Below are 20609 nucleotides of genomic sequence, written 5' to 3'. Positions count from 1 at the left end.
TTCTGGTCTCCTGTTCACCGATCTGGCAACACCAGGACTTGTCTGGGGGTGGTGCATCTCCACCCGCCCTCGTTCAGACAATGCCTCCTCGTGTAGGAGACATCCCATGCTTCACTCCAGGTCAAAGTGAGAGGATAACAGAGACCTAGACCAACCCTTGGAGAGAGAGGGAGAAGTGGACGGACTTCTAGTCTCTCAGAATTTTCATACTGTGTCAGGGCTGTCTAGAGAAATAGAACAAATAGCCTGTATATGTATAGAGAGATTTATTTTAAGGAATTGGCTTACACAATAAGGGGAGCTGGCAAGTCCAAAATCTGCAGAGCAGGCTGGCAGACTGGAAAATCTGGCAAGAGCTGATACTGCAGTCTTGAGTCTGAGGGCAATCTGGAGGCGGAATTCCTTCCTTCTCCAGGGGCCTCAGTCTTTTCTCCTAAGTCCTTCAACTGATTGGATGAGGCCCACCCACATTATACAGAGTAATCTGCTTTACCCAAAGTCTACTGATTAAACACATCTAAGAGATACCTTCACAGTACATTCAGACCGGTGTTTGGCCAAGTATCTGGGTACCATGGCCTAGCCAAGTCAACATAAACAATTAATCATCACACAAACCTTAGCTACCAAGTGTTCACACATTTCAATAGAATTATTGGTGCTAGGGGTTCCTCTGGGATCCTGACCTTTCTGGGGAAAAAACAAATAAAGCCTTCAAAGTAACAAAAGAGTGGAAGTAACAGGTTAAACCTGATGAATAGACCAATGCCAGTCTAAGTGTAGGTGCTATGGGCAAAGCTACGCAGAGCCCTGCAGGAGAGGACGCTCACACGCGTGCGTGAACACACACACAGAGAAACTGCAAAGGTCTCGGTCTGCCCCATCCTCTTTAATATCACCAGGCAAATGCGCCGGTGCCACTTGCCCACCTGAGGCAACAACTGCCAATTCTTTTTCTCTTCCATGAAGAACCAGAAATGCCCTACTTGTCAACACAGCTTTACCTTTAACCTCACCAGTTATGTCAATGGCTCCAATAACCAGTTAAACAATCTGATAATATCTGGGACTTAAACTCTTCGGAATGTTAAAAATCTCACAGCAAGTGGATGGTTTACACATTCAATTCAATCCAACAAACACTGGGCTGCGAACATGTTGAACGTCCTGCTAAGTAGTGTGAGGGATACAGAAGAGAATCCAAATCTCTGCTACCAGGCACCCGCCTTCTCCTGAACAGCTCACAGGCTGGACTGAGAGTGCAGACAGTTTCAGGATGTGTCAGGTCACGTCATCCCCGCAACCACTTCTCAAACCCTTGAACAGCTTCCCATGCCACTCAGAAAAGGCCAAAGTCCTTATGGTGGCTTCACGGGCCTGTCTGACCTCCCCAGACCCCTCTGCGACCTCCCTGACCTGCTCTCCTACCACCAGCCTGCTGGCCGCTCCGCTCCAGCTACAGTGGCCTCCTTCAGCACGTCAGATAGATGGCACACTCCGTGCCATGGTCGCGGCACCCACCGTGCCCTTTGTCGGGATTGCTCTTTCCACAGGAGCACCCATGCAGGAAGTGACAAGTCCAATGCTTTCCCCAGGTTTTCCTCGAAGCATTTCTGTTACATCGTCTTTAAAGCATAGCTAAGAAGTCAGGTGGTTGCTTGTTCCTTAAATGCAAATGGTGCTTCCAAAAGGGCTTACTTAGCTTGCCTTCTCTAGTAGCTGCATACCACCCCTGTGACGTTGCTTTCTTTATTCACTTATTCCTCATATCCCTTATACTAGTTATCTACTGCTATATAACAAATTACTGCAAAATTAGTAGCTTTAAACAACACGCATTTATTATCTCCCAGTTTCTGGGCATTAGGAGTCTGGGCATGGCCCAACTGGGTCCCTTGCTCAGGGTCTCACAGATTGCCACCAAGGTGATGGCTGGGCTGTGTTCTCATCTGGAGGCCTGACAGGGGAAGAAGCTGCTTCCAAGCTCGCTCAGGTTGTTGGAAGAATCATTTCCTTGTGGATGTGGGATTGAGAGCTTCAGATTTCTCGCTGGCTGCCAGCTGGAGGCTGCTCTCCTTTCCTAGAGGCCACCGCAGTGGGCTCTCTGCCACGTGGCCCCAGCCGTGGGCTGCTACAATGTGGTAGCTGGCTTCTTCCAAGACAGCAGGAGAGCAAGAGTGGGTCTGCTAGGAAGACAGAGTCTTATGTAACGTAGCATAGTTGTGTAATCATCACTGTCCCCATAGTCTATCAGTTAGGAGCAAGTCACAGGACCCCCAACACTCATACCTTTGAGGGGACTAGACAAAGGCATAAACACCACGGTGGGGATCACGTGGGCCACCTTGGAGTCTGTCTGCCGCATCTTTTTTGTATCTAACTCATCCCAGCCTAAACGATCACTAATTCCAGATCAATGGACAGGGATAGGGCTCCTAGCACTGCAGATTTACCCTATTTGACCATGTGGGCCAGAGCCTGAGGCTTCACAGATTTCGCCACAAATCTTGGACAGTCCTGATTTGTGAAGACACTCAGCTGCTGGAGGTGGGGAGCACGGCTACACGGAGGACAGGGGTTGCCTGGAGGAAAACGTGGCCCAGGAGGGTGAAACTAGCACTCACCCAAGAAAGAACTTTAGCAACCAAATAATACCTAACGGCTGCTCCCAGAAGCAGCTTCCAACCCCAATCCAGCTGTGTTCCCTGCCATAGCAGAAAGCCCGGAGCAGCACGAAGTACGGACGGTGACTGACCGCCTTCCCTACTAACAGCCATCAAGCGTTGGAAAAAACCTCACTTCAATGGCAGGCTATTGCTTCCCAGTTTATTGCTCTTGACCTGATTCTCTCGCCACAGAGCCGTACGCTGTGCAAATGAAATAAAGGGCTTAGAGAAAAGAACTCCAGATCACATTTTTAAAATACCCCTGCCTTCCAGCAGCAACATTTTTACAGCCTGCTAAAAGGTGATCCTTCGGAAAACTTAACCGGTAGGGCAAGAGCTTTTCTTCTCCCTTCACAATAAATGGTGAATTAAAAGGAGACAGCATGCTGAGATTTCATTTTAAATGGAGCCACCCTGGGGGGGTGGAAGCACAGCTGGCTTTGACTTTCTGCTTGGCCGCTGGCTGGGAGGCCTGGAGGGCTGTCAACAGTGGGTGCTATGGCTGCGGTCAGTGCGCAAATGCCGCAGGATCCTTCCTTCCTTCCTGGGAGAAGAGGGGAAAGCTGAGGAGCTCAGGGAACCGAGGGAGGGTTCCCAGTGGCCTGCACAACTGTTGGGCCCTCAGCCCTCAGCCACCTCCACCAGGGTAGCGGTGAGGAAATCTCAACATTTTCACCAAAGGGGGACCCCGGAAGGACAGCAGGAGCGTGTGCCCTGAACAGTGCGCAGCTCCACGTGCAGAATCTGTGTTCGTCTCCACATCTTATTGTTCGCATGCTTCTGAGAAAGACATTCGCCATCACCTGCCTCGTGTGTAAAATGGGAATAATAATAAGACCTGTTCTGCCCACTGTACAGGGCTGACAACGACCATCAGGATGAAGTGCTCAGTAACCTGTAAAGTATTTTGCAAATAGGTGATATTACTGCTACTGAATTAGAGTTTTTCCCTCTTTTCTTCCATTTTGCCTTGTTTCCTCCATTCTTTATATGGATTTTTTAAAAAGTCAGAAGCATAGCCTTGATAAAATTTGAGAGGCAAGACCCCACATCACTGGGATACCGTTCGGAGAACGCCCCCTCAGGTGTCTTCTCAAATCTACACTCCCTCCTTCCCACCAGTCATTTCCACGGTTAGGACTTGGAAGCAACTATTGGGACAAGGGGCTTTGAAAGGAGGACAAGGGGTCTGGGCCAGGAGGCAGTAATCCCACGCAGGGTTATCCCTGGCTCCTGTCCATTTGCCTCACAACCTACCACCTGAGCCTCGCATCAGGCCAGAGAAATGATAACCTGATGCGTGATAAAAGGCTGTATTCATCTACAGGGGCTCATCACAAAGTACCACAGACCCGGGGCTTAAACAACAGACATTTATTTCCTCGCAGTTCTGGAGGCTGGATGCCCAAGACCAAGGTGTGGGCAGGATTGGTTCCTTCCGAGGCCTCTCCTTGTCTTGTCGATGGCCGTCTTCTCCCTGTGTCTTCCCTTTGTGAGTGTCTGTGCCCTAATCTCCTCTTCCTACAAGGACCCAGTCAGGGTGGATAAGGGCTTACCCATGAGATCTCGTTTCACTCCAATCACGTTATTAAAGACCCTGTCCCTGAGTCAGTCCCATTCTGAGGTACTGGGGTTAGGACTTCGACAAATGGATCTTAGGGGAACACAATTCAGTCCATAATGAAGACTCCGTAAGGGTGATAGCCTCAAAATGGAGACAGTGTTGCGTGGGGGGTAAGGGACAGAGGAACGTTTCACTGTCCTCATCTTTAAAAAAGATGGCAGAAGGAATAAATTAGGTCACATGTGTAAATGTTAGCTATATGGTCATTGAATGGGAATTAGAACTCTGGAGAATACCCCAACTTCTCTGGTTGACAAACTGGTTTTTCTCGCTGCCCTCTTCCCACCATCATGACTCCAGGGAAGGGAGCCAGACATGTTTAGTAACCAAATAATATAATACTTCACTGCTGTTCTTTGAAGACTGTACACCTGTAATTAAGATCTTTATCTTTGCAGAAATGAACTGAGGGCCAAGGACTTCTCACCAACCGAAAGTAGGAACCTAGTGGGTGGGCCAGAGGAGAGTGGGGCTGATGAGAGAAACAGGTAGAGAGGAGGAGCCTATTGCTGGCCGTCACAGGAAGCTGGTGAGATGCAGACACATCCTAGGGAAAGAGCGTGGCTGCCTGCAAAGCTGCAGGACCTCCAGGCTGCCCTGGAGCTTCTGGGGAGGACACAGACCTTCAATGAAGGGACCAAGTTGGACTGAGGGAAATGGAGACAGAGCCATGGGGACTTCCGGGGCAGGACTGGAGGACCTAGGAGGGCAGGGTGACCAGGGAGGGGGTCCTTCAAGGTCAGAAGGGGAAGTCCCTCCTCACTCAGGAGCCAGAGGGTCCCTAGGGCTGGGGTGATGTCGGTGGGATGCCCTGTAGCAGGTGAGAACAGGTACTGGGAGTAAGTGAGGGTCACACCTCAGGCAGCACCACCCAGTTCTATCTCAGTGTGTTCATCTGGTCCAGAAGAGGTTGAAGAGATGGGTAAGGTCCAAGACTGAATTCCTAGCAGCTGTGCCAAGCCGGCTGCTCTGTGCCAGTGGGAGTTAGGATTTGAAAGTGATCTCTGAAAACAGAGCCTTTTATACGCTTTGGACTGTTTGCTTTGCTTTGATTTTCCTCCATTTCCTAATAAGAAACGTTTCTTCTTAAGAGTCCAATTTTATTTCAACTAAAGAAAAAAAGAAACCTCCTTCTTTTCTGTTAAGGGCTGCCTGACGTTGCTGGGGGAGGGCATCAATCTCCCTTTTGTGGCTCTGAGAGGTGAGGCCTGGGCATCTGCTCAGTTCCTGAGCCAAGAGCATCAGCAGAGTGAGATGCCAGAATCCAGCAGCAGACTCCAGAGCTTAAGATTTTCTGGGGCAATAAACATCCAACTGCTAATTGCAAGGGGTCACTTTGCCATGTTGCTTTCAAGGAGACCAGTCCAAGAAGCATTACTGCAAATAAGTCATTCACATCCCTGAGATGAGGGTGGGTTGCCTCCTCAGGCAAGAGAAACAAAAGAAAAAATAAACAAATGGGACTACACCAGACTAAAAACTTCTGCAGGGCAAAGGAAACCATCAGCAAAATACAATACAACCTACTAATTGAGAGAAGATATTTGCAAATCACATCTCAAATAAGGGGTTAATATACAAATATATAAAGAACACAGACAATTCAACAACACCACCAAAAAAGACCCAGTCAATAAATGGGCAGAAGATATGAACAGACATTTTTCCAAAGAAGACATACAGATGGCCAATAGGCACATGAAAAGATGTTCAACGTCATTAATTATTAGGGAAATGCAAACCAGAACTACAATGAGATATTATCTCACACCTATCAGAATGGCTATTATTAAAAAGACAAGAAATAACAAGTGTTAGAGAGGATGTGGAGAAAAATGAACCCTCATATACTGCTGGTGGAAATGTAAATTGGTGCAGCTACTATGGAAAACGGTATAGAGATTCCTCAAAAAATTAAAAATAGAACTGCCATATGATCCAGCGATTCCTCTGGAGTTATATATCCAAAGAACACAAAAACACTAATTAGAAAATATATGTGCATTGCAGCATTCTTCACAGTAGCCAAGACTTGGAAGCAACCTAAGTACCCATCAATGGATGAATGGATAAAAAAGATGTGGTAAATATATATACAGTGGACTACTACTCAGCCATAAAAAAGACAAAATTTTGCCATTTGCAACAACGTGGATGGACCTTGAGGGTATTATGCTAAGCAAAATATGTCAGATAGAGAAAGACAAGTACCGTACGATTTCACTCATATGCAGAAGATAAACAAGCGAACACATAGCTGTGGAGAACAGATTGGTGGTTATCAGGGAGGAAAGGGTTGGGGTGAGGGCAAAAGGTTGATAAGACCCATGCGTACAGTGATGGGTGGCAACTAGAAGTTTGATGGTGAACATAAAGCAGTCTATACAGAAGTCAAAATATAATGATGTACACCTGAAATTTATACAATGTTATAAACCAATGTGACCTCAATAAAAGAAAGAAGAAGGGCACAATTGAGTCAGAGAGTAAACACATCAGTTGGAGGAAGCTGTCTGACATATGTGTTAACATACAAAGAATACCAGTGAAAGTGAGTGCAACAACTACATAAGAAAAAATTTTGAAATCGACTAATGAATATAGTAAGGAGAAGGATATTGATGGCACTGTCTGAACTACATCCTTACATTGTCTTCTAAAATGTAGTATGACCCCTGAAAAATGGACTGAAACATCTGGTTTGCTTCCTCCTACCTTTGGGAAATTACCTGTTGCTGACAAATCCACCAAGTGCAAAACTCCACAGCAGTTCTCTCTGTGGCTTACAAAGGCAAACACTCTGGTTGATTTACAGAAATGCTTCACTGCTGGGTCATCTCAGCAAATGAGTCACCACATGAACTTGACCTTCATTCTCCCTTTATATGTGGTCCCTTCTATACATCACTTCTAAAAGTAGAGGACTATTTACCCAGGAAAAAAGCTGTGTGAACAGTGTAGATGCTTTCCAAATGTCATTTAAAAGCAGTTCTTTGAGAAATATTGCCAGAGGGTCCACATTTTAACACAGCGAGAGAACATCAAGAAAATACACACTGGTAGTTGTATCCCCAGCCTTTGCTTGACTTCTCCACAAATAAAAATGCATATAAGGCCATGTTAAAGCTTTGAAATATCAAATTTATGAGATTTGATTTCTAATTTCTATGAAATATCAGGGCAAAGTTAACATAGTTAATGAAAATCTGAAAGAAAACCCGGCTGGTGCTTTCTCTTTTACTAAATAAATACCCCTCTAAGGAGCTCACATTTAGACTAGAGCATATACTAACTGTAAAAGTGAAACCCTGTGTTTATAAGTGTCTTCAGGGACACTTTGTCCACCAAATCAGTCAAAAACCAATATTTATCAAGATATTTATCAAATGTATTCCAAAAATACTTGAAAATGCATTTAATGTCCATATACTTTTGAGGGTACTTCATTCTAAAATTGCTAATAGTAGAAAGGGGAGTTAACTCGGATGACTGTTTTAACTAGGTAGGCCTGGGTTCTGATCTTATTTCCAGCCCACACTATCATTGTGACCTTGGGCAAGATCAAACTTCCTGGGCCTCAAGTTCCTTGTATCAGTAAGGATGGCATTCAGCTGTGTGTAACCCAGCCACAGTGGCTTATCTAAAAAGAGTTTAATTTTCTCAAAAATGTAATGCCCTGGGCTGATGCAGCAACCTCATGCCGGCATCAGCATCCCAGCCGCCCATTTCTTTACTCTCTGCCATCTTTAGCCTGTGACCGTCATTCTTACATTTGTCATCTTTTGGTGGTAAGATGGCTGTTCCACCTCCAGGCTCACAAAAACAAAGAGGGGAAAGCAGGATCAGCTTCCCCGAAACTCTGAGATTACATCTGCACAGCTCATTGATCTGAACTGTGTTGCACGGGCCCCAGCCTTGTTTTCCCTAAAGCAAGGAGCTTGGGGAAATGAGTTATTTCATTGATGCATTGCAGCCTCAAGGAAAATGAAAGTTCAGTTGATAAGAAAGAAGAGGGAAATATGTTTGGTTAGCAAACAGCAATGTCTGCCAGGTGCCTCATATGAAATAAGGTTTCTGCTAGCTTCCATTCTACTACTCATTCATTCTTGCTCTTAACAAACATATATCAAATGCCCACTCTCTCTAGACAGTCTTCTAGGTGATGGCATGCAGTATGGCATAGCTATGAACATAATTGGTAGAAAAATAAATATTGATTGCCTTGGACCACTAGCCCAGTAAAGTGGTCCTGTATAAACTGCGATCCAGTACAACACAGAGACCTCCCTTCCTCATTCGATGGACCAAGCATGAGGAAGCAATGGGTAAGGACTATCTCGAGAATCTAATAACAGCCTGAATCGTAACTTCTGTCCGTTCGTTTCCCCTTCCTTCTCTGCTTAGTGTTTTAGAATGCCCCAACTGTGCTCTGTTCCATGAACAAAGGGAATCCTTCTTGGAGGAGAGAAGGTGAGATCAAGATTCCAGATCCTTTGGTGACCCACGAGGCAGAACTGCCTCCTCTTACCTGTCCCCTGGAGGTCACAGTTCATCAGGAGACCATTCCAGGCAGTCCACTGCCATATCATCATTTAAATAAAACTGAGCTGAGGACCCTGGAAACTTCACGTGCTGCTGTGGCCAGGATAAGTTGGTGCAGACTTTTGGAGAGCAAGGGAGAAGTCACATCAAGAGCATTCAAGCTTTTCCACTAGCTCGTCCAGGGCTCTGATGTTAGTGGGAATCAAGCCTAGGAAAATCACTCAAACTGGAGAAAACCTTTATGCACCAAGATGTTCACTGTGGTATTTGATACAACAGAACACCAAGGAAACAATCCAAATGTTCATCAACAGGAGAATATGGCACACACACTCAATAAAACATACAACCACTAACTATGATGGTGACAAAGACCACATTGCATCAAGAAAAATGCCTATGTGAATGTGTAAGTGAAAATTACAAGATACAGACTTATATGTAAATTATCACTATAATTTTTAAGTATACACAAGGAAGAAATACCAAAAAAATAGTAACAGTGATAAGGGATTATGCGAACATGGGTGGTTAGATTTTAAGTGACTTATTTCTCTTACTCTTCAGATTTTTATGTATGTTTACGTGACTTTTTAATGGAAAAATAAATTCATAATTTGAAAAAGTTCAGGGATATTAAGGGTTTCACGAACTACTTTACATTCTCTAGTGTGATATATAAATTCTGGAAAAAAATAACAACCCAATGCATAACTAAGTCTTTTCACTGGTATGCCTTAGAAGAAAGATGGTAAGAAGCGACAGAAACACAAACGTAATGTTTGTTCTAAATTTTACCAAACTTGATAGGACTTACCTTTTTTTAACCTACTCCTAGTAGTTAAACAGAATTTAAGAAAGCTCTAGTCCTCTACTTAAATTCCTAAATTCTGAAAACACTTTCCTCAGTCAAGCAGAATATCATGGCAACAGACCACATTCGCAGGCCACCACTGATCGCCCCTGAATCATTTGGGCAAGCCAAGCAGAAGATTCCCTTTTAGCCCAACTACAATTTTATTTTTCAGTACAGAGCAGGTATTACCTGTTTTACCTTTTTCTCTTTCCACCAAAATTGCCTAAGCAAAGCTAGCCAATGCATTTGCAAGCCAACTTGTTATTTCCACATTTTCCCAACCTGCCCCAATCTGTCCGAGAATCACCTGGAGAGGAAATCTCCCACCGGGGGATGGAAAGTAGTTCAGCCTCCAACTAGCATCTGGGTCTGAACGCTTCAAGTCTTCCCTCAACTCTTCTCCCAACTTGGGCTGCAGAGTGATGGCTCCTGAAGATATCTATCCACACTGCTTGATGAATCCAGACATTTGGTTATTAAGTGAGAGTTTCAGAGCACCTGCCTGGTTTAGAGGTCTGTGGTTAGCCTCCCGTTGTTGGGGACACAAGATTGATTAAGTCCCTGCCTTCAAGGAGCTTGTAGTCTAGTTAGACAGGCAGATGGCCACAATAGACAACATGCACACAAATAACACATGGCCATGAAGGAAAGGTATGGGCTGGGGAGCTGGCTTTGAGCTGAGAAGAGAATCAAACTCAAGGTTTTAAGTTCAAACACAGGAGATAGACATGGACAGGGCCAATGTTCAACCCTGCTCTTGAGGTTGTGTCTAGGGTGTATGTGAGTTCTTCGTATCTAAGCTCTAGATCAGTGGTTCTTGAGTTTGGTCAGGGGAGGGGAGAGGGTTGGACTCTGAAAACCAGATGAGTGTCATGGAACCCTGCCCCGGAAAATGTGCACATAATATACACACCTATATTTGCACGTAATGGACTACGTCCCTCCAAAGCCATCCATGACTCCCAGGACAACACAGTAAGATTATAATAACTAATATTGAGCATTTTCTGTATTTTAGGATATGCATTAATTCTGTACACATATTATTTCCTTTGATCCTTACAACAAAACTAAGATAAATTCAGCATTGTTTCAATTGTATGCATAAGGAAATTGAGGCCCAGAGAAGTTACTTGCCCAAATTAGAAAGTGTATTCAAGACAAGTCAAGCAACCAAATGTATGCTCTTTCAAATAACAACTGGATGAGGAAGATAATCATGATCACCCCACCTCCACTACCACCACCATTTTACAGTTGAGAAAACAGAGGTCTTGGGAGGTTAAGAAACTTGCCCCAGACCATGTGGAGCACAGATTAAGAACTCTGACAAAGAGGCAGGACAGAAGGAAAAAGCTTTGAAATCCCGCGTGAGCCATACTTGCAGGGAAGCTTCTTGAAGCAAAAGACTCAATATCTGGCTTACCACTGGAGTAGGTGCTTCTTTCTGGGGGAATGCAGAGGGAAGGAAGGCTGCAATTGGCACTAGCCTTTTGCAATGACCCTACAGCACCCTGAGAAGTCTAGAAGGAGCCCAGAGCCCCAGCCCAAGTGAGAAGAGGGAACTGGAAGAGATGATCTGTGAGATCCATATGCTAATCTGGAAGTTCTGAACCTCAGCCAGAGTTCAGCATCCTCCTCCAAAGGATAAAAAGGAGAGAGGTGAGCAGGGACTCTAGGATTGCAGAAGATGACAGGTGCCACCATGAAGCAATCCATCAATATACTGCTTATTGAACCATGATGCTGTGCCCAGCACATGGGGAGGTCATTCGTTCCTTCAGGGCCAGGGATGCAAAGAAGCTGGAATAAAATAGAAAATGCCACTTGCCAGAACCGTCCATGCACCTTCAAGGTCTATTCACAATAGGCGTCTCTGGAGAGCCGATATTTTCTTCTACCATCAAACAAAACATTTCTAAGTGCCTCTTTTGGAAACATGTTCAAGCCAGTGATAATACTTCAATCTCACCACATTTTAGACTGGAAGTGGTATAAACCACCACACTGACCAGGCTTGGTGCCAAGGACTTCGGGCTGCTTTCAGAAGTCAAGTTTGCTGGCAGAGGATGAACATCTGCCAACTCCAAAGATAGTCAAAAAATATGGCTCTGCAAACAAGAGGTTACTCCTGATTGTAGCAATCAGAAACGCTTCATTCCTACTTGTGTGTAAATCTCACCTCTCCTATTAAGCCTACAGGAGACAAGATAGAGCATTGGTTAAATTATAAGATTTTATGGCAAAATAGTCCTGGCCAGCCCCCGGCTAGTTATGTAACCTTGGGCACATTCTTGAAGCCTCAGCTTTCATCCAGAAAGTGGAAATAATAATATTGATTATTTCAAAAGGATTGTTGGGAGGATTCATCAAAATTGTGAATGCAGGGTCCGGCACAGGATAAACCCTCAACAAAATAGCAACTATATTATTATTCTAAATTTTTTAGAACAAAGACCTTATGTCCTTAGAATGTACAGGTCAATGTCTAGACATTCACGTGTTTAATGAATAAAGAAATAATTTTTCAATCATGTGGAACAATTTCTCCAAAAGGTTATCCACTGGTATATTCATTTTAGCAACAGTGTAGCATTTAACTAATCAGATTTTTTTTTTTCAGGCCAAAGCAAACCGTGTAACTCTGATAGAATTATTCCTGAACCTGTTACTTGTGAGGGCATTCTGTGATTCTCAGAATTTACAATTATTTCTACTGAAAACAGAAATAAAATGGAATTCTTTCCTAGTAGCAAAAAGGACGCTCAAGAGACGTCCTACCAAGTTTCTGTGTCTCATTCTGATCTCATAAAATACGTAGAAAAGAAAACAAACAAAAACAAAGCACTTCAAATGTCCCATTGCAGTGAACTCCAGCTGTGTGAAAGGATCGAGTGGAATAGAAACTGCCATCTCTTTTCTCCAGCTCTAACCAGGGCGAATCAGGAGGAAGCAGGAAGCACTGGGCTTCTCTGCCTGCATTCCCAGGACCCAGCACGATCCCAGCCCAGTGGAGGCCTCCAAAGATAAGTCAGCCTTGGCAAAATCTTATGATTTAATGGCCACTCGTAAAAACACAATGTCTCACCACTGTGGGAAAAGCCCCCAGAAGGCAGGGTCAGCTGACTCCCATCTCACCCCTCTCCCCAGAGCACCCCACATCCAGAGCGCGACAGCAGCACCAGCCGCCTCAACATGTCCTACGCGTGAGAACTTGGCAGCATTTTTCCTGGAAGGCGCTCAGTTTATAATGACTAGTGGTTCCCAGCTTCCACCTGCTTTTGTTCAGAAAGTCTGCTCTTGACAAGGTGGAGCTTTCTCATCCCAAGCACGTCCACCGCCTTCAAAAGCAGCCTGGTATGAGTTGCCGTGAAAATGACCCAGCCTAAAGGGAAGCTGATGTTAACATCCAGAAGCTTGTGTTTCTCTGAGTGTTGGGCATTGTTTTGTATCTTTCATGTGGGAAGGGGCAGTTGGGTGACATCTTAGGGTTGAACTGTAAGGCACATCTACACAGCTGCAGCTATCTGGTTAATTCAGAGTGAAACATCTGTTTTAACTGTCTCACCCAATTAATAAAATGTATACCGTAGAACCTTCTGTAATGTTGACCCAAGGGGGCAGGGCAAACCCCGACACCATAGCTAGCACTGTCCCTCTGGGCTTGCACTCCCGTTGGTTCCCTCATGAGTCACAGGTCAGTTCTTGGTTCATATTGGAGGTGTCAGATTCAGAACCTGTAGACTAAATCCAGATGCAGCTGCCTTTGCTTGGTCTGCATGGTGTTGGCCCACATGGAGATTTCCAGAATTTTTAGTATTTCACAGTATATTTTAAAATTGGGAGATCTGTACAAGAAATCCAGATATCTGACTTCTCTTAAAAGCTCAAGAGATCTGACGATGTGGGACCATCATTCTTGAGTGGCGGCGTTGGGCTGGGACTGAGCAGCTGCTGTCTCCTGCAGAATGAGCTCTCCAGTTCCTGTTTCACCCTGTTTATTCCTGCTGGATCCTCACACAAACATGAATCACTGCCCTGCTCTATAAGAACCCTGCTGTGCAATCTTGATGTGACCTCATTTTCCAGTTCAGCTGTACTCTAGGCGGGACTCCACTTTCCTCGGGCGGTGTTGTTGGCTGGCTCTGAGGAACCAGACCAGAGAGGGAAGGTGTGAAGCACCTGGAACCCTACCTGGACTCCACCACACACATCCCATGGTCCTTGTCTCATTCTGTGTGCCCAGTAGGCTTAGCAGCTCTCAGCAATGACACCAGTGAGTGATCCCTTAGCCCTGGTACCTTCAGGGACCCCCAGGACATCCTGAGAACGAAGGCAACCAACATTGACTTTATCCACCATTTTGGTCTTCAGGGGTCCAGAGTGCCCCTGGTGGACACCACTCACAATTTTAGCTTCACCATCTCTTTGTCTTCACTTGGGTTCCACTCAGCAATCCCCAACAAATCGGAAAAGGGCTCTAGGAAGAAAAATATTCAAGAACATCCCGTGGTAGCACATCCCAATGCCTAACAATCCTCCCTCTGTATGTGGAACTATTTTCATGTCCAACCAAAATCACCAGTGAAGCAGTTTGAAGGCATCTCATCTTAGTTGGTCAAGAGAATATGAAAGTACTGCTCACCACCCACTGTGAATACATCCCTTGTGGACAAAATACTGTTATTAAACCGCCATGCGGCCTTTTCCTCTAACCACTAAAGCTTATTTCTCAACTTTTTGTTCACTCTTGAAGCTCTCGCCTGAAGTTTGTTTGAGTTTTCTTCATCTTTCTAGATTCCTGTAACTCAAAACTAGACGCAGCATTCTAGCAAGGTTCTGAGCAGTGCTAAATAGAACAGGGATCGCCTCGTGGTTTCTAATTGTGAAGTCCACTTTTAGACTTGACTTCCAAACCAGAGCGCCTTGTTGCTGGCTCATGGTCAGCCCAGGCTCCACGTGATTTTTAGACGTTTTTCAGCTCCACGTGCATCTACCCTGTCACTGCTCCTCAGAGATTTGAAAGGTTGAGTTTCTCCCCTGCGAGCACAATGCCCTTTGTCTCTTCTGAGCTTTGCTTTTATTGTTTTCTCTCCATGTCTCTAAGCCAAGACCATTGTGAATTCTGAACCGTAGTGAAATGCTGATTCCTAACGTCCCCCTCCCAGCTTGAGGAAACCACATGGCACTGTAAGATCTGTTCCCCTCTTTCGCTGCTTCCCTGCGGCACCCTCACACCTTCAGCAGTAATCGTGGTAGCTCTTTGCCTGCTGTGGACTTAGACCCTCACTAGTCAAATTGCGGTCCGTGGACCAAGAGGAACAGCATGACTTGGAAGCTTGTAAGAAATGCAGAATCTCAGGCCCCACCCCAGGTCTATGAGTCAGAATCTGCATTCTAAAACCAGCAGCTGATTCAGACGGAGATTGACGTTTGAGAAGTACTGGTTTATATTACCTGGTTTTGTTGATAAGATCATTTTTGGAAAAAATTGAAAGAATTCCCCAAATCATAGTTAGTAGTGCAGCTATCTCTTGTCTACCTACTAGTTCCACCAGTCAGTTCTAGGAGAGTTACTAGTGTTATAAGTCAGATTATTTAGAAAGTAAAGATTATATATAGTTTTGATGAGAATTCATTTCAATTCAACATTTATTGAATACCTCCTAAGGACTGAGTTATTTGTTGTAGGAGACACAGATATGCAAGATACTCACGAGACAGTGCCCATCTTCAAGTAATTTGTAATTTGGTAGTGCACATACATCAAGAACTCTAATATGTGTTGAACTACGGTAAGTGGATTAAACAATGTGCTCTGCCTTCAGAGAAGAAAGAATGTGGTAGGTATCCGGGCCTGAGGAAATATCAATTCCCTCTTCCCTTGGAAGGTTTTCAATTAAACATGATTGGTTCTCCAGTAGCCATGTATGGGCTACACAGACCTGCTCCCTCCGCAGGTGGCTGAATTCACTGAGAAAGACAAGTGTAAAAAGAAAGTTAGCACACGCCCCCATCAGCAAATCTACCACCTGACCTGCCTCTGTGTCCTTCATGCTGTCCCAGTGGATGGATTCTCTCTGCTCCCATTCCGGCCCACTCACCACTGAATCCTATCTCCTCTTGCCATCACAAGGGCTTTGCTCCTGCAGTTATCTCCTCTCTGTCATGTGTCATCAATTTCCTTTCTACTCCATCAGTGCTTCTCAACCAAGAATGATTTTGCATTCTCCAAAAACCATTTGACAATGCCTGGGAACATTTTCGTTGTCATTACCAGGGGCTGCTACTGGGATCTAGTGGGGTCAATCGTGCCAAGGTTGAGAAATCCTGGACTAGATCATTCTTATTCAGCACACAAATACGATGTGATGTCCCTTTATGGACTGAATTGTGTCCCCCCAGAATCCTATGTGAAGCCCTAACCCCCAGTGTGGCTGTATTTGGAGAGAGCACCTTTAGGGAGGTAATTAAGGTTAAATGAGATCATAAGCGGAGGGCCCTAATCTGATAGGACTGGTGTCCTTATAAGAAGAGGAAGAGACACCAGTGATCTCTCTCTCTCTCTGTGTGCACAGAGAAAAGTTCATGTGGGGACACAGCGAGAAGGTAACATCTGCAAGCTAGGAAGAAAAGTCTCACCAGAAACTAACTTTGCTGCCGCCTTGATCTTGGACCTCCAGCCTCCAGGAAAGCAAATTCCTGATGTTTAAGCCACACAGTCTGTGGTAATTTGTTATGGCATCTAGACTACACTATTACAACCCCCATTCTTAAACAATAATTTTCCACAATCAACTGGTGAATGGAAAAACAAAATGTGGGATATCTTTCTGGTAGAATACTATTCAGCAATGAAAAGAACAAAAGGATACACCCTGCAACATGAGTGAGTGCCATGCTAAGTGAAAGAAGCCTGACACCAAAGACACTATGCTGGATGATTTCATAGGAAAGGCAAATCTATGGAGACAAAAAGCAGATCAGTGTTTGCCTGAGGTTGGAAGTAGGAACTGGGTTAACTGTAAATGGGCACAAAGGATTTTATTCAAGTGATAGAAATGTTCTAAGACTGGTTTATGGTGATGGTTGCATAACTTGGGAAATTTACTGAAAATCATGGAACTGCACAGTTAAAATTGTTGAATGCTATGGTATATAAAGTATACCTCAATGAAGGTGTTCAAAATAAAATAAAGTAAAATTAAATTGTCTAAAAGATATTTTTAAGTATTCAAAGTCTCCCCTTTTTTTTTTACCCTTTTCTCTCCAACAACCGGCCCTCTTCTCAGCTCCCATTTGCAAACCCTCCAGAGCGTCTGTAGCCCACCACCCCCCGGCCTCACCTCCCTTTCTCCGCGGCCCGCTCCAACCAGGCTTGCTCCTACTACACAGGTCTCATCAAATCACAAGGACCTTCACATACCAGATCGGACAGGCAATTTTCATTACCATCTGCAGCCTTTCACACAGTTGATAACTTCGTTCTTGAAACACACCTGTCCCTCCGCTTTTAGGCCACCAGCTTCTCCTGACTCTCCTCTACCTCAGTGGCCGCCCTTCTCAGCCTCCTTTGCTGAATCTTCCTATCGCCTGACCTCTCAGCGTTAGAGGAACCCCTGGGCTCATCCTCAGACCTCTTCTCTATTCTATACTTACTTAAGTGGCCTTGCTCCTTCATGCTTTCAAATGCCATTTATACACTGAAGACCCCCAAATTTGTATCTCCACTCCACACTCTTCCCTGAACTCCAGGCTGCCTAGGCTGAATATATCTACCCTTGAACATCTGATAAGCAACTCAAACTTAAGTTGTCCGAAGCTGAGCTCTAGATCCCTCTCATTCCAAATCCATCCCCCAATTTGCCACGTCCCAGTAAGTGGCACCACCATTCACCCACTTGCTGAGGCTAAAACCTTGGAGTCATCCTCGACTTTGCACCCCACCTCCATCAGTCCACCAGCAAACATAGTTTGATCTCTCTCCAAAATATATAGTCAACACAAGGGGCTGGCCTGGTGGCACAGCACACAAGCGGACAGAGTTCGTACTCTCTGCTTCAGCGGTCTAGGGTTCACAGGTTCGGATCCTGGGCATGGACCTACACACCGCTTATCAAGCCATCCTGTGATGGGCTCCTACATAGAAAATAGAGTAAGATGGGCACAGATGTCGGCTCAGGGCCAATCTTCCTCAGAAAAAAGAGGAGGATTGGTGGCAGATGTTAGCTTAGGGCTAATCTTCCTCAAAAAAAAAACTATGGTCAACACAAGCACTATCGCCTATCCATTGTACCCTCTTTGCCCAAGCTGTCATCACCTCTTGCCTGGACTGTTGCAGTAGCCTCCCAAGTAATATCTCTTCCGCTTTGCTCCCTCAGGTCTGAGTCTCACACAACAGCCACAGCAATACTATTAAAATGCAATGGGGCTCCCACCTGCTCCCCAAGTAGAGTGGGCCTGCCCCTGTGGAGGTGATGGTGCATTTTGTGGAGGGGAGGCAGTAATCCTGTCCTGAGGGGCCAGCCAGCTATAAGGGACAAAGACACAAGGACAAAGGAGTGTGTGACGAAGAGAGATCACAGAGGGCAGTAGAGTAAAATGTGGCCCGGCATGAGTGGACATTGAACCAAGGCGGAGGCCCCAAGGGAGACAGGCAGTTGCAATCTCTCTTCTTGCTGGGGCTGTGGTCTGGGGAACCCTCTGAGCAGATCAGGTACCAGAGGCAGAGCTGTCTTTAAAAAAAGGATAGGGGCCGGCCTGGTGGTGTAGTGGTTAGGTTCACGTGCTCCACTTCGGTGGCCCGGGGTTCACAGGTTTGGATCCCAGGCACAGACCTGCACAGTGCTCATCAAGCCATGCTGTGGCAGCATCCCACATACAAAAAAATAGAGGAAGATTGGTACAAATGTTAGCTCAGGGCCAATCGTCCTCACACACACACACAAAAAAAAGGATAGCATGAGCAGTGGATGGAGGTTGCCACATCACAAGCCCCTGTGACCATGCATCTCCCTGGGGACCCACAGCAAAAGTTGTGCAGGGAAACTGAAATGTCCATGTTCACACCGGTGTTTGACTATAACCAGATCAGCAAGGAGAAGTGACTGATGTGAGTGCTGACTGAGTGGTGGCGTGGGCATGGCATGACCAGCTCCATTGCCCAGTGCCCAACGTCATGCCAGTGGCCCAACCAGTCCCGGGTCAAGAGCAGCATGACAGATGTGGCCAGGCCAGGAGGAAAGAGGCTCCCTCCCTTGGAGTCTGTCCAGATCTGTCCGTGTTGGGGTAAACAGAAGCTGCATCTGACACTTGCCACTGGCTGTGCCTTTCACCTCCAGCTGTGCCCCTTCAGGCACTTGGGAAGACCTCGTTGCCTACCGAGAAGCCCTCGCTCCTGAGACCTCCAGTGGAGGTGCAGCAGACCCCAGGCCACCCCAGCCAGGGACACGATGGGTGGCTGTATTGTGGCAGAAGGCAGGAAGAGACTAGCGGTCACTGAGCTCCGCAAGAAGGGTCAGGATTAGTTCAGCTTGAGCAATCTTCACATGTCCCTGGGGTGTCTGGGGCCATCTCTTCTGATGGCATTGTGCAGAGAGAATCCAGCATGACACCCACACACAGACTCTGCCCATGGAATGCCCTGTCTGTTCACGCAGGCTCATTCCTTCCACAGTCCCCCAGTTTGCAGTTGGGGCCAAAAAGACCACAATATCAGCAGCAGCAGCAGGGGCGACAACAGGCCCCACAGCCAGGGCCCTGAGGGCAGCAGCCCCGCGTCTGCAGCCCAGGATGGGCAAACGTAGCAAGGACAGGACCCGCCCCCAGGCCCAAGAAGAGGTGGAGTGGGGGAGGAGCCACCAGCAGGTCCTCATGGTGTCCTAAAGAGGTCCTGGTGGGTGCTGCCGTGTGGCAGTGGGCTGGATACCAGGCCCTCCACAGAGGGCCATGGATGTGGCGATTGCAGGAGCAGAGACACTGGCAGGTCCATGGAGGAAGCATATGGAGGTCTATGGAGCTAAAGGCCCAGAAGCGGGAGCTTCCTCTTATCCTTGCAGAGGGAAGGTGACAGGAGCCATCACGATGGCAGCCACAGGGCCTCCCAGCCGGTGCCAACGCCCAGGAGGGAAGAAGGCGGAGAAGGGAGAAGTTCCCATCACCACGGAGCAGGAGCTGATGTGTCCACCGCAACCGTCCTCCACCTGGACCCATGAGATGACAAAATCGCCAGCCCCGAGAGACCCCAGACATTCCCCAGTCAGGGGGAGCTGACACAGCCAGCCCAGGCTCTGCCAGTGACAGCAGCAGGGCCGGCCCGCCCTCTGCAACACCACCACGGGCCCCCATGAGCTTGAGGGTGGGCGTCTGTCTGAGGCCTCAGGGGAGCATCAGGCCATCGTGGAGACAGCAGAGGGTGGTAGGGGCCGAGGTCCCTGCTGCTACTGTGACATCCGGGACCAGGGAGGCGGTGACCTTGGACCCCACTCTCAGCCAGGACCCCACAGCCTTCCTCCCTGAGCCTCAGTGGAGGAACGGAGATAAAGGAATCTCAGGGCCACACACATCCTCTGTGGGACTCCATGCCCCACAGCCCAGCAGTGGCCACACGGTGGATTGTGTGATGTTACTGGGCTGAAGCCCAAGACCCCAGTCCCCAGAGGGCCCCCCACACTCTCACTCAAGAGCCAGTGTGAGGGCACCCCGCTCCTGCACTCCTGTCTTCGTGTCCCCAGGCTGCTGGCAGGGAAGGACCCCCGTCCCCTCCCTCTGTCCTCCTCGTCTCCCTCCTCTCCCCCAGGGCCCAGTGCAGGCCGCAGACTCAGCAAGGACAGGAGTGCTGCCCCATCGGATGTCAGGGAGATGAGCAGGGGACAGAGCAGGTGTGGACACGCACAGCGGGCACAGTCCCAGAGTGAAGATG

The sequence above is a fragment of the Equus quagga genome, chromosome 15, assembly GCF_021613505.1.
Source record: "Equus quagga isolate Etosha38 chromosome 15, UCLA_HA_Equagga_1.0, whole genome shotgun sequence".
NCBI classification, from domain to species: domain Eukaryota; kingdom Metazoa; phylum Chordata; class Mammalia; order Perissodactyla; family Equidae; genus Equus; species Equus quagga.
This window is presented reverse-complemented; position numbering follows the sequence as displayed.